Here is a 14,340-nt window from a genome sequence, read left to right on the forward strand (position 1 = left end):
GACTGAATTTGCAGTCAAAACTCAAAATTCCATGTTTATTTTTACTCTCTTTAAATGTGTTCCTTTGGTCGGATCCCATTCTACCTGCTGATATGTTGAAAGCACTAATGGCATCTGAAAAGACACTGACGTTGCTTAAATGTGCTACGCTGCTTCCTGCTTCTGCTATGGATGGTGCTGACTAAAAGGCGGGAGGGGAAATGTTCTTGCATGTACCTGGACCATTTTGGAATTTTTCCATCTTTCAAAATAGGAATGATAAAGTCTTAAGTCTCCTTTGGAAAGAGGATCGCAAAGCTACACCACCAGCATGCGACTCTGGACCCCAGTGCACGGAGTCAAGGCACTAAGAACATGGGGTAAGTGAGTTCTTGACTTCAGATCCAGAAAGCTTCAGAGCTGCAAGGCACGGCCTCCGAAAGAGAGAACAAGATCTCACAGTTCCTGGTGCTAGTGACCTGGCTCCAGGCTCTAACTGATCTTTATAGGGGACATGGTGCAAAACCATATCAGGCAACATTCTCTGTGCTCTCTGTTTCAACAAATCCTGGACTAAAATTTCCTTTCGCCTCCATTCTCTCAAACCCAATCCCAGCGCCTTGTGATCCCAGCATTCCTGTGCTCTGCCTAGCTATGGAATTCAGACAGCCTGTAATTGTCTCAGCTCCTATATCCGCTTACCAAGCAGAATACCTCCTTCCCCATCCTGACTCCTTCCAAAGGCCGACTTTGTGGACTCAAACACAGAACAAAGGAAAGAGCGCCCGGCTGTAATCCACCCTGCTTGGCCCTATCTCATTTACAAACGCTCCCATACACACAAACTCACTCTCCTTCATGGTGCCCACGCAGCCTTGGAGTGATGCTCCCACTCCAAACGACGCCGAGGCTCAGGAGAGTTAGGCTGGGGCCCTAGCACCATATAGCATATAGCAAGGATGGAGTCTAATCTTGGTTGTGTGGCCCTGGGTTTCAAAAACGTGTGTGTGTGTGTGCGTGCGTGTGTGTGTGTGTGTGTGTGTGTGTGTGTGTGTGTGTGTGTGTGATCTCAATGTTAGTAACACTAAACCCCCATCTCCTTTTGACTAGTGTGTTTGACTTCTGGACTTCTGTGTGTTTCCGCTGGCCAGCCTGCATGTAATCACCATGCTACAGAGCATGTGGTCTTTTCCTTATCTGCTTTGCTGTCCTTCATTACCTGATCATTGTGTTTTGTTTAATATGTTCTGTAAAATGACAGCAATGTCCAAGATGATTGTGGTAATTATGTTAAGAAATAGATCTTGGCAAGAAAATGTTCAGTCAATGGTATGACATATGACTTACGCATTTTAAATACATTCCCTAAAATTACATAGATTTTTATTTTACTAAAAGTGTCCGAGCCAATACTGACTTAAAGAAACAGAACTATTTTCCTGTTGGCCTTTTGGACCCCTTCCCTTCTTCACTCCCGCTCCTCCTGGAGGTGCTGTCTCACAAAACAGATAAGGTAGGCTTAGATCTTCCACAGCCACTTATTTACGGTTCTTGACTGCTTTAACGTCTCTTCTAGCCCACGGACCAACAGTAAGGGAGAAAGATGGTTAATAGGACAAGGGGGTGTGGGCCTGTTTAGATCCAATCTTGTCAGAATACCAGCAGTCTAGTCCGATAGTTAACACCAAACACCAATCGATGGCAGTGGTACAATCCAGCAAGAACTGCAAGGCTCTGCCTGCCTGAGTGGAAGAGACCAGAATCAGCTGGAATACCATGAGCAAGTCTCTGGCATGGTTCTCTCTATGAAGTGAAGCCTAGCAAAGCGTTGCATGGCCAACAGAGACCAGTGAAGTGTCACATAGTGTCACAATGCAAGAGGGGCCTTTCGCTGTCTGGAGGGTCCTACCCGCACTCTTCCAAACATCACACTCCCTCTCAAGCGTCTGCTCTGGCAAAACATCACATGTCCTTTCACAAGACAGCTTCCACAGAAATATCATATGACACAACTGAATTCCCAAAGAAACCAGAAATTTCCACTTCATAAATGGGCTAGCAGAAGCTCCTATATCTGGTCCCGGGCCTGAGGAAGAGGGAGCTTTAAGCTTAGTTTGGGGAAAGTTGGGGAAAGGGGAAGGAGCTGAGTCCTGGGGACCCAGGAGGGGACATAGCAGTCAACTCCAGAGCCAGGAAATGGAGTGGCACATCGGGAGAAGGATAGACAGAGGGATGGCTGCTTCCCAGGGCCTGATGGGAGATGCAGAGGTAGAGAATGGCAGGGCCCCAGACAGGAGTGTCACGCCATGAGGACCTGGACTTTCCTCTAGTTCCAACGTCCTTAGCCCTAACTACATGGTGGAAAGAAGAACAAGGCTTCAAAGTCATATGGGTGGGAGAATCTCCTGATGAGACATTAAAGGAGAGAGAAAAGGATAACTGACTAGCCATTAACAGGTAGGAATCCCAGATCTAGTGTGGGAAGAGGATAATGAAGCCTGGGTCCCTCTAAGTAGCCTTGGGAAGGCAGGTGGCTCTTGGCCGCTGGAGGAAGCTGTACAGGGCACTGACGTGGGGTGGGGGCTGCACGTGAGATCATGCATTTTGTCCAACTGAATGAAAACAACAGGCTCAAGGAGCCTGAGAGGAACAGGCAAGCTACCACAACTACCACCAGAACCCTTAATAAAAATGTTTCTAGCTGTCGCCCTGAACTGGAATAGCCCGGAATAAGTCTGAGTTTAACAAGTGCCCAGGTGTTTTTAGATCAAAGGTGGTTTGGGGCACTAAACTAGTTTCCTAAGGGTGCTGTAACAAATCAACACACTTGACAGATTTATTCCCTACAACACCAGCAGGTGTTTACAGGTCCAGGCTCTCTCTGATCACAGGGCATGTGCAGAGTCCTTCCTTGCTGCTTTAGCTCTGGCTTATGACTACAGGATTCTCACTTTTACCTTTCTCTTCTCATCCTTAACGTGTATGCCTCTCTTCTGTGTGGTGGCTGGGTCATCTTGGACAACCTCATTCCACCATGATGATAATCTATGAGATCATTTTTCCAAATGGAGACCCCACTTGCAGGTTCTGAGTCGTAGGCATACCTTTAGGGAGGCCTCATCAGTCAGCCCAGTAAAACCATCATGGCGATAACTCATAGATGAATGGGAGGAGAGCATGGATCCAGACACTGCAAGCAGAGTTCCCTGGCAGCTGACAGAGAAGGAAGAATAGGACCATTGCAAAGACCATTTATATACACAGTGGCACTCCCAAGCACTCCCTGGTACTGGGAGACTCCACGGGGCTAAGAATCAGGGGAAAGGCCACCTGAGAGTACTACATGTTAGGGAGACAAACACCCACAAGTTAATAGAGTTAAAATGACTATGCCACCTTCTAAACAGAGGCAAGCACTTTGAAGGGCTGAAGAGACTTAGTCCATTTTCCAAATTGGATTAATTTGCTATGAAGCTCAGATTTCCTCTCTAAAATACAGTGACATGTTCTTACCCCCATCCTTTACTTAAAGTTTGGACAAGCCACCAGGCAGAATTATTTCTAAGTTGTTTCTTTAGGATCAGTCGGCCGTCCTGCTAGTCCCCAACACTGGCGTTAGCTCCAAGTCCCTTCCCACCACCTACTGCCGTCCTGGACACCTTCACTGGGAGCAGCTCTCCCCTTATTTGTAAAGTGACACACTCCCCCTGCTATAATCCTTCTACTTCCCAGACACACAGAAAGGTTTTCTGTGCCTTCAGACAGAAATTTCTCTTCTTGCAAACCATTTTAACAGTCTTCAGAATTTGAGTCTCGTTGAGGTCTATTACTCCAGCATGCGTTTCTTTCTAAACAGAATCCAGCCCACACCCTCGGAGACCGTCCTGAAAACATGTTCCAGTCAGCAAGCTGGCAAACTCGTCTGCATAAGTTTGTCTCTGTGTTTCGCTACGTGTATAGCAACGTTCCCCAAAGGACAAACTCACACGAGTCAGGGAAATCCTAGGTGCATTCTTCCACATAGCAGGACTGAGGTGGCATAGGAGGCAAGATCTCAGGTTAGGTCCCCACTGCCAGTCCAAGGATCAAGCAGGACTTCCCCATAGCACTCTGATGGCTTCTCATCTGTCAACACTCCTTGGAGCAAATCCCTGGAACAACTGCATCCTGGCTCCCTCCTAGTGACCCCGCATGACACCAAACCCTACAGCCTTACTTATGTAATGGCAGAAACAGGCCTTAAGTGCTCAACAGCTTCAAAACAAGACTGACAGCTGTAGTGAAGGAGGGTGAGGGAAACTGAACAAATTCTACAGCACTGCCTTACGTGTGTGTTTCATCTTCATTCAGGTCTAATAGATGCTGGCTGTTCACCTTCACAGGTGGGTTACGTGGCATCTACGGAAGCTAAGGTGCCCTGCCCCTGCTGAAGGGGTAACAGCTATGAGGGAGGGCATGACGAAGCCAGGAATCTCAAAAGCTAACATCTGTTGAGCATTTCTGTGTGTGAGGCCCTGTGCTGAGTGCTGCACACACAACCAAGAGCGAGGAGTCTCTAAAAGATGCTGAGAAGGGAGAGCATTTCGTCCTCCACGGTGACGCTCATAGAAGGGGAGAGGGCCATGCCCACAATCCCAGACAACTCAGAGAGCCGCTGCTTGACAGCGCAGTGAGCATCCTTGCTGAGTCAACACCTTAAGTCACACCTGTCGGGGTGGGGGGCTGCCTGCTGTCCTTCTTTGTTGGTACCTGCCACCTGATGCTTGGCTCCATCCTGCTGCCTTTGGAGTGACAGACCAGATAAGGAGGGACTTCCTCTGATGGCTTCCTCCAGTTTTACCCAGTACTAGGCAGCCTAACACATGTTGCCATGTGTACCTGATACCTCTCCACAGAGAACAACCATAGGTCGCTTTCTGTTACAGACCTTACGATTTTGCTCACATGAAATGGGCATAGCTATATATGAAGGGGGTGATCTATGCAGTGACATAGAGAAGGTAAGGTCAGCGGTTATTACCTTTCCTCGGGTTGGGCCCAGGACTCTATAGGAAAAGACTGTACGGGCTGCCACTGTGGTGATCCTGATGGGCGGACTCAGACCGTATACAGTATAATCCACAACTGACGGTGGCCTGTGTACAGTAAGTCTCTAAGCATCCACGGTGGTCTTCGAAAGTCTTGAGGCTGGAGAACTGGAGAAGGGCCCAAGCTTGGTTGCTAGCACCACCTCTGGTGGCTCACGACCTCCTATAACTGTAGCTCCAGAGGATTAGACTCCTCCAATCCAAGTGGGTACCTGCGCTCACACGCACCTCCCGTCCACATTCAGATACTTAAGAAGCAAAATAAATCTTAAATAAAAGGCATGCTGTATTAAAACTACTTCTATCCTCTCGTTATTAGCCCGTGTTTAATGCTCATATTACCTACCTGAACTTGTACAGACTTGAGTTTTAGACCTTAATCTAGAAAATGTAAGTTTAAGGTACTTCAATTTTTGTAGCTGGTCTTGTAGCTTTTTCTTCTTCCCTCCCCTCCCCCTCCCCTGGTCCCGCCCCCCAAACACAGATAGGAGAGAAACAAGGACAGAAGGGCAAGAGATCCCCAAATCTAATGTCTTTCTATTTGTTTCTTCTTTGACCATGGCTACTAACAAACCACACACAGGCCCCCTAAGTGACCACCAACCCTGCCTCTTGGGGCCCTCACATTTATATACCCCCTGTAAAGTCCCCAGAATTCCAAACACCACACAGTCACAGAAACTATCTGCAGCTGGCAAAACCATGCCTTTGCTAGAGCATGAGGTAAATCATGGTCAGCTGCCACATCCCCACACCTGGGATTAAAACAAAAGCACATTCTTATAATATTTTTGGTGTTTTTTTTTTTTTAAGAAACCAAAATTCCAAAATGTCACTACAAATTTTACTCTGTTTCTAAAATTTCATCTGTCCAGTGACGTACCGTCCTAAAATTGAAATCATGCCATGTCAGTACCCAAGGTTTCCATGACGCCCTCACGTGCACTGTATCTGGGAGGCACTCGTTCTCCAGCCTATTTGCTCCTATAGGGAAACTCCTAACATGAATCCTGGAGGCAGAGCACAAACTCTTCCCTTCCGTCTGTCTGTGTGTTTTCAGGATGGGGTTTCCCAACGCTTCAGGAGCTGACTGAACCATCAGATCACCACATCCTGCCTTTAAAAGGAAGAGGCCCATCTTCACCTTGAGCAGGTGCTGTGACGGGGGACGGTAATGGCTGGGTAACACACAGGACTTTATTTAGCTGTAACTGTGTTAGAGGACTGAGTTGACATCATCCCACTGCTTCGCTGTGCCCTCCCTAATATGACAAGGACAAAATGACAGCCAGAAGAGCCTGGCAGGCAGAGCTTCAAGACAACGCGACAGCACAAGAAGACACATCTACCGAGACACAAAGCCAACCTGCTCCTTTCTTCTCTAGAGGTGTCATGGAGACACAGAGCTGACCCTCTTGGTCTGGAGAATAGTCCGAGTGGTCGCTGTACATCAGGAATTCCTGGGAGACAACTCTGGTGCTTTTGCCTGGGTCTGCTCTCACCTCTCTATTCAACTGACAACCTCACATCTGCTATGGTTTCCCACAGAGCTCTAGACACGGGATGTCAAGGTGCAGAATCATCGGTTCGGGACCAAGCCTTAGATGTTTGTACTTCCCCTAGTCATCCATTTCCATCTCCCACATTTCCCATAATCCCTCCTCTATGTTTCCAGTGTGAAGCCACCGTTAGCAGCAGTGATCCCTGAGAGAGGCCAGGTAAGGTGGCATAGGCCTCTGAGGCCTCTGGGGCTGGGGAAGCCACTTCCTCCTAGAACTTGGCAACCCCGAGTAATCTGCAGAGTTGTTGAACAAGCACACCAGAAGGCCTGAGGAGACACGCGCATGGCTTTTTTGACTATGGAAAGGCCACAGAAACTCTGGCCAGCGTACAAATGGATGTGTAATAGTCTAGACTGAGGAAAACAAGAAGGAAAAAAAATGGCTGGTAGTGGGAAAAAAATATAAAGAACTACATTTTGGCATGTTTTTGCCAATTCCGCTCAGGAATTACTTTCATTAAAGCAGAATGCATCAGAAGTGATGTTGGAAGCCCGTAACTCCAGCACTGGGGAGGCTGAGGTGGGAAAATGAGTTGGAGGCTAGCCTGGGCTACACTGAGAGGTAATCTCTGTACAACAACAAAACTCAGAATGTGTTTTTCGGGCACTATTTGGGTATTTAAATGTTCACATGTTTGAGAGAGAATTTATCTACATGGTAAAAAAGTAAAAAAAAAAAAAAAATAAAAACAAAAACCTCCTCCGACAAAAGCCCACAGTCTGCTGTTTAGAACCACTGTGCTGTAAGTATACTTATTTAAAAATAACCTAAATACAGGTTATGCTACGTGAATGCTCCAGTCTCTGCCTGTGCTTTCGTTTTAGAAAACACGCTCACAGGCTGCACAGTGGGCGGGGCTTCACTGTGTACACTGAGTGCAGAAAATGGCTACCGGGTTGGGCCCGCACACTACAAGCAGGGCACCTTCTGGGGACACTCTCCCTCCAGGCCGAGAACCTTCTTTTCCCACCAATACTGGATTTCTCTGCTGAATACCCTGGTAAGTAATCACCAGAGCGTTTACTATCTCCCGAGCAAGGGAGCCTCGTGGGGAAAAACACATTATTTTTAATGCAAGACGGCCATTAGGATCAAAAGGAAGACTCCTATTTATAAAAGAAGACAACCACGTCGACAGGTATTTCTTCAAGAGAAGTGGAAAGCATTTTGCCAGAAATTAATATATGGAAAAAAGTCTTAAAAACAAACAGAAAGCCTTTTAGTCAGTTTCCTGGTAAAATGTAAAACCAAAAGGACGAACGCTGACAAATTAAATGGAGGCCAAAGCAGGGTAAGAATTCACTCCGAAGTTATTTCTGTTTAGGAAGGGATGTGTCCTTCCAGGTGACTGACCACACATCTGTGCAAAAAGTCAACTCATGGTGAAGGGGGCTGAAGTCACTCTAATCACTGGACCTTGGTAGGAAAAAAGAAATTGAAGGTCAGGGTTGTTTTCTTCACCCCAGTTAGCACAGGCCCCAAGGGTAGCAGGCGCTAAGGCCCAGCCCTGGGACAACTCCGCTCAGTCACCCGCGTTAGCAGAGTCTTCTCCTGTCATTTCCCACGAAAGCAAAGGTGAAACCCCATTATGCCAGAGGAAGGGGACACAAACGGGAGGTGTGATTCAGCAAGCACGCAGAGCGTGTGATGGTGACACGTCCATCAAACAGATGTGTGATTCAGCGCTGAGGCAGTGGAGAAAATGGCTGAGTCATGTCAGGGACCGCAGGACCAGGGGATATATGTTTCAGCAGAAAGCGAGGTCTGTTTGTAAGAAAGGAAACCCTCACATTCAGGAACCAATCACGATCCTGACAGAGCTGACGAAAGGCTTGTGGGGTCACATGAACACACACAGCTGTGAAGGCTGCTGTGGTTACACTGCAGGGAGCAATGGAAGGTGGGGTGATGCCATTCCCGATCCCGTGGCATGCGTGTGGAGGCCAGGGAGGGCACCGGAGCCCTGGAAATGGAGGCACAGCCCATTGTGAGGTGCCATATTGGATGCTGGGAAGAAGGCCTCTGTAAGAATGGCAAGTGTTTTTAACTTCTACAGCCATCTCCTAAGACCACCCTGGTAAAGCCTTGGCCCATACTAAACTCCTGGTCACTTCAACACACACACGTGCGTGAGCACACACACGCACACACGCGGGCTATAACAGTGTAATGGTTGGAATAAATACATTAAAATGAGGCTGGGAGACCAGGCTTCGGGGCAGCGGCATCTTAGCAGAGATGGACAGATTGTGAGAGGAAGGGAAGCATCATCTATCAGTTGCCTGCCACGCTGTAGCTACTGATCAAATTATCACTCAAAGTTTCAAAACAGACCAATTTGAGCTTAGGATGGAAAAACTCAGCTTAGCAGGACTTTGTGCACTTCACAAGCCTGGAAAATGGCCCAGCTGGTTTGAGAGACTGGGTTTATCTGCCTCTAACATCCTCATCCCAGTGTACCAAGCTCATATGCTCAAAAAATAGACCCGGTATTTAATAGATATACACTCAAAGGCAATGGAATTGAGTTACTTTTAGAAAGGTTTTGCCAACAACAGAAAGGGTTTTTGTTTGTTTGTTTGGTTGTTTTTAATCTATCCTTTTAAGAAAGATTCTCTGGGGCTGGAGAGATGGCTCAGCGGTTAAGAGCACTGACTGTTCTTCCAAAGGTCCTGAGTTCAAATCCTAGCAACCACATGGTGGCTCACAACCATCTGTAAAGAGATCCGATGCCCTCTTCTGGTGTGTCTGAAGACAGCTACAGTGTACTTACATATAATAAATAAATATTAAAAAGAAAGAAAGAGTCTGATTTATCTGCTGTTGACACTGATACAATGTTAATACCACTATCAAAACCACATTTAGCAGCCTGAATTTTAGTAATGAGACGTGTGTTTGGGAGTATGCTAAGGTCAGGGATTTGTATAAGATTTATTCTCGATTTATGCAAGCTAGAAACTTATGCAAACGAAGCCACTTAATATTCATTGTGCATATCACATTACCTTGCAAAGGAAAATGCCCCCAAACACATAATGCACCCCTTGTCAGTCTCGTGTTCTTGGACCCATCCCTCCTATCAGAGGAGAGCTTTGTTCTAGAGGCTTCTGGAAGCATGCTCCTCTGAGGCTTTCTGCTCTCCTTACAGGGTTCTTTCTGTCTCCCCAGGTCATTTCTTTTCTTAAAAGGCTCAATACTCAACCGCATTCTTCCTATACTCTAATGGGAAACCTCTTCATCTTTTCCGTATACCCATAGCTCCCGATCTGGCCTTCCCCTTCCTAAGGGGTCCAGATGAAAGATGGCGGCTTCAGTGCTTTACGCTCAGTGCCCCAGGGTCCCCAAGGCACCAGGGCTCTGAGAATGCTATGCTAGCAGCATCCAGTACTCTTTCTCCAGCAAGACAGCTGCCTGCCATTTTTCTCATTTCCCCACTTGCTACCCCGTGAGAGCACCGTCTCTGGGCCTGCCCCTTTCCTTGGAGGACTGCGCAGCCTTCTTTCTTATTGCCTCTCCTCCCAACCTCCTCTAAGCTATGCACACGGACAGGCTCCTCAGGCACGGCCATGACATTTCCTTGTTCAGAGAGCCTTAATGACACCATTGATTAACACATTCCAATTTCCTAGTTGGCATTCAAGACCATTATTGTTCAGCAACAAATATTCTCCAGTTCCATTTCACCCTGGACGCCTGTATAGACCAGTTCTAACTCAATTGGACTTGATGCTTTTCATGGATCACACTCAGAGCTTTCTGTCTTTCTCTACTCCTACTGCAAAAGCCTCCTCCAATTACCAAAGATTTCTTTTTACATTTACTGCCTGGACACACACACACACACACACACACACACACACACACACACACACACACACACACACACAGACAGGAGGGCGGGGTCTCTCTCTTTCCTCTCTCTCTCTTGCTCTCTCTGTCTGTCTCTGCCTCTCTGTCTCTCTGTCTCTGCCTCTCTCTCTCTCTCTGCGTGTGCGTGTGCGTGTGTGTGTGTGTTTCTTGTTCGCCTTTTCAAGCTCTATCAACCGTCTGAGGAGGAAGTTCCCGTTGTTTTGCGGTTGAATTCTCTAGCCCCTCTAGTGGGGTCATACTTGTGATGGCCACTTGATAAACATTTGCCGCCTAACATTTACAGAACTTCACAAAGTTCCCAAGCCCGTGTGCAGGTCCGTGGTCTCTTTTGTTTTCCTATGAGACTTATGTTGTAACAAGTGTCGGCCAGGTCCCGTAATCTGATTTCTAGCCTTTAACACAATTCCTAGGTTTACCATTTGGCTTTCCATCCCATAAATCACGAAGAAGTGTTTGTGTTTCTTCAACTGCTCTATTTTAGAAGGCCAAAGTCAGCTGGACTAAAAGCTAAGAAATTGCTTTGAATCAAAAACTTCTCTTGTCAAACTGCTTCCTCTCCCGCCCCCAGCTATGGGCTATGTACATAAATTGTTTTTTTTTTTTTTAAAGGTCTCAATTGCAAGTGACAGGAATGGAAAAATGGCCAATTTAAAGTTAGATTTCATTTTGAAAACGAAAATGACGTAAGTCGGCCTCCAGCATCCTTCTGTTGATTACCAACAGCAAATCGCTGACAGCTGAACAAATAATTCCCCCCTTAAAGACGGGACATGACTAATACAATTATAAAAGCATAAACATCTTGAATACCCGAGAACCTCAGAGAAGTCCAATAACATGATACATGAATCCAGAGGCCTCGTGATCGTGTATCAACTGAAATTATACGGTTAATAGATGTTAGAAGTGGACAAGAATTAAAGTTCGAATTGCAAAGCAAGAACTTGGAAACGTCGCTGGCTGTGGTCTGACCCCGTGGCAGGCGGCACTGCGGGGCTGCTGGGGTGGCAGTTAGGGAGAGCGGTGACTGTGGGCTTGCCCACCAACTCTGCCTTTTGACTTTAGGTAGAATTTAGGCTTCTGGAGGACATGCATTTAACTGAGAGCTGTGTGGCTCTAGCAAAGCACTCTGAAAGACTGTGCCCATGAAGGAAGAGCTAGCCGCAAAGCCTTCTACGACCTGCCACGGTTTGCACATTTCAATCCTCCTCTTTCTTGACTCTTCGGAGTACCGTGGAGGAGGAAACTGACACACCAGAAGAGGGCATCGGATCCCATTACAGATGGCTGTGACTCACCATGTGGTTGTGGGAATTGAACTCAGGACCTCTAGAAGAGCAGTCAGTGCTCTTAACCACTGAGCCCTCCCTCCAGCCCTCAGAGGAGTAAATTATTAACACACTGCCTCACACATAGAGACACACAATCGTTTGGCTAACCGTAGCTGTTTCTGTCACTGCCTTGTACAGTGTTACCACCTTAGAGTGCTGGGCTGTCCAGACATCTGCATGAGAACCGAAAATGTCTCTTCATGCTTGCACACTCTACAGCAAGTAGAGAGGCTGGCGGCCCGTCTGCCTTGACCTCAACCCACTGCGAGTAACAACAAAACTCAGTGAAATGCTCTGGGCTTCCATCTTGTTTAGGGTCCTTACGACTTGAGGAAGCCACAGAGCTATCAAGACACACACACACAAGTTCTCATCAGCACATCTACCAGCGGAACTAACATGCCAAGCCTGCTGCCTTGAAGCTCTGTTTGCTAGTTCCCCCTCGGCACAGAGGCCTGGCACACCACGTGTCCTTAATAACAGACTGCTTGGGAGTCATGGAAATTTTGTAGTACCCAAACCTGGCCAGGTCGAGCTCAGGATTCAGAAACCTTGAGGAGTCTTTCAGAAACTGCCATTTCTTTTCTCACGCAGACTAAGGAAAGACAGACACCTCAGTTACCTCAGTTAGAACACGCCAGCCTTAACAGAGTTAGCTTCTGTGCTTTGGCAGAAATCACTTGGAAATCCTTGGTTCTGGGCCCTCCATGTCTTCCACATCAAGATCTAAGAAAAGATGAAAACGCAGTGATTCAGGATTCAGGATTTCAGCTGCAAGAGTCATTGCGGGAGGTAAACGCCAGAGACGCCTTCGGTAAATCGGGGACTGCACCGAGTGCTCTCAGTGGATGGGTAAATCTCTGTTAACACCCCTCAGCTGTAGGGAACAGTTCCCCATTTTACAGCTGCGAACACTGCTGTGAACCTGTTGCTGGAGGTCACACTGAGTGAGTGCTGGGACTCAAACCCAGGTTAACATCAGCACAAAGATTGATTTGAGCAAAAAATCTGCATCCCAGAACATGAAATTGGAGTCTTAAAGGCTTTTTTTGACAGTGACCCATTTTATTACAAATAATGTTACATAAGCCAAAGGCGCCATTAAACTTCGCAACGATTACTTTTTCTAGTCCTTTCTATCGTTCTACATATTCTAATCTTTTAAAAATTTTCAGCAGTGGGGTTGGGGATTTGGCTCAGTGGTAGAGCGCTTGCCTAGGAAGCGCAAGGCCCTGGGTTCGGTCCCCAGCTCTGAAAAAAAAGAACCAAAAAAAAAAAAAAAAAAAAAATTTCAGCAGTGACCCATCAACAGAATTCTACTAATGAATGCTTGGTCTCGGAAAAACACCGGTAGAAGGCCTATGATTCTCGAAGTCAGCCGACCGCTGCAAGTTGCAAGTTCGAAACCAGCCTGGGCTGCTAGCATATTAAACGTTCTAGGCTCCTTAGCCAGACCCTGTCACAAAACACAAACTCTGCTCTTTGATCTTAGCTACAGCGAGACGCTATAAGTTTCTCTGAAACCACAACAAAACTATTCTTTCCAGCCGTGAGAACCAGAGCAAGCACTTTAGCTCCCCAATTAGGAGAATGGCCTTTAACCTTTCAAATAGGCATATACTACACAAACGTTTATCATTTAGAATAGATCATTACAAGGGTTTTTCAATCAGGCCCAACATCCAGAATGGGAATCAGCCACTTACCCACCGCAAAGCAGGAGTTATAAAGTGGAAGCGCAGATAGATTAAAATCTCAGGTTATTTATCAGCTGACCTGCAAAGAAGTGTCTAAAGGCTGACTGTTGAATTGTCCCAACAGACAGACCGCTGCAGTAGGAGCTGGAGGCCGAGGCTGCAACCCCTGGGGGCAGGGCCCTGGCTTTGAACGTCCGGTTCAATTCCAGGGGCTTGGTGTCGCACTAGAATCTCAACGCGATCCGGTAGGGTCAGGAAGCAGCTCGGGTTTGTGCTTCAGGGGAGGGGAGGTACGACAGTCCCGAGCCCCAGGTACGCGTCACTCCCCGCTGCCCCCCTGCAGCGGAGCCTGGTGGGGCGGGACGCGGGCACCTGCGGGCGCTGACTGCTCCGTAAGCTCCGCTGCGCGTCCGGGGAAGGCTGCAGCGCTGCCCACCGGCTCCTGCCTCCCCACCCCCACGCTCTGGAGACGCGCAGGCCCCGGCGCACTTACGGGGCTCCGCTCCGCCGCCCGCGCGCTTCCCGCGGGGTCCATGGCGCTTCCGGACCTGCGAGTCCGGCCGCAGCGCCGCCCAGAAAATGGACGCCGGCGTCTGGGCCCGGACGCCCCGGTCCGCCACTGGTGCAGTGCAGGCCCGACGGTCGCTAGACCTTGGGCGCCCGCCGACGCGCAGGCTTCAGGGGCGCTGCGGGCCGCGAAGCTTCAGCACAGCCCGCGCCACCGCTGCAGAGCCAGGCTCGCACAGGGCTGCGCAGCCACAGAGCAGGCCCTGCACCCGGCGCGGGCCTCGTACATTCGAGCCCTATGCAG

At 48.0% G+C, this 14,340-nt stretch overlaps 1 protein-coding gene and 1 long non-coding RNA gene across 2 annotated transcripts in view; both read right to left on the reverse strand.

The window, feature by feature from the left end:
- Positions 1-14,340, reverse strand: part of Zbtb38 (zinc finger and BTB domain containing 38) — a 53,354-nt gene that overhangs the window by 26,660 nt on the left and 12,354 nt on the right.
- On the reverse strand, positions 8,420-14,184 carry LOC116907072. The gene is made up of 3 exons (XR_004388801.1): positions 13,539-14,184; positions 12,455-12,558; positions 8,420-8,591 (listed from the first exon to the last, which is right to left on the reverse strand). It is a non-coding gene; the product is annotated as an uncharacterized LOC116907072 (long non-coding RNA).

This window comes from Rattus rattus, chromosome 8, assembly GCF_011064425.1.
Source record: "Rattus rattus isolate New Zealand chromosome 8, Rrattus_CSIRO_v1, whole genome shotgun sequence".
In the NCBI taxonomy this organism is placed as follows: Eukaryota; Metazoa; Chordata; class Mammalia; order Rodentia; family Muridae; genus Rattus; species Rattus rattus.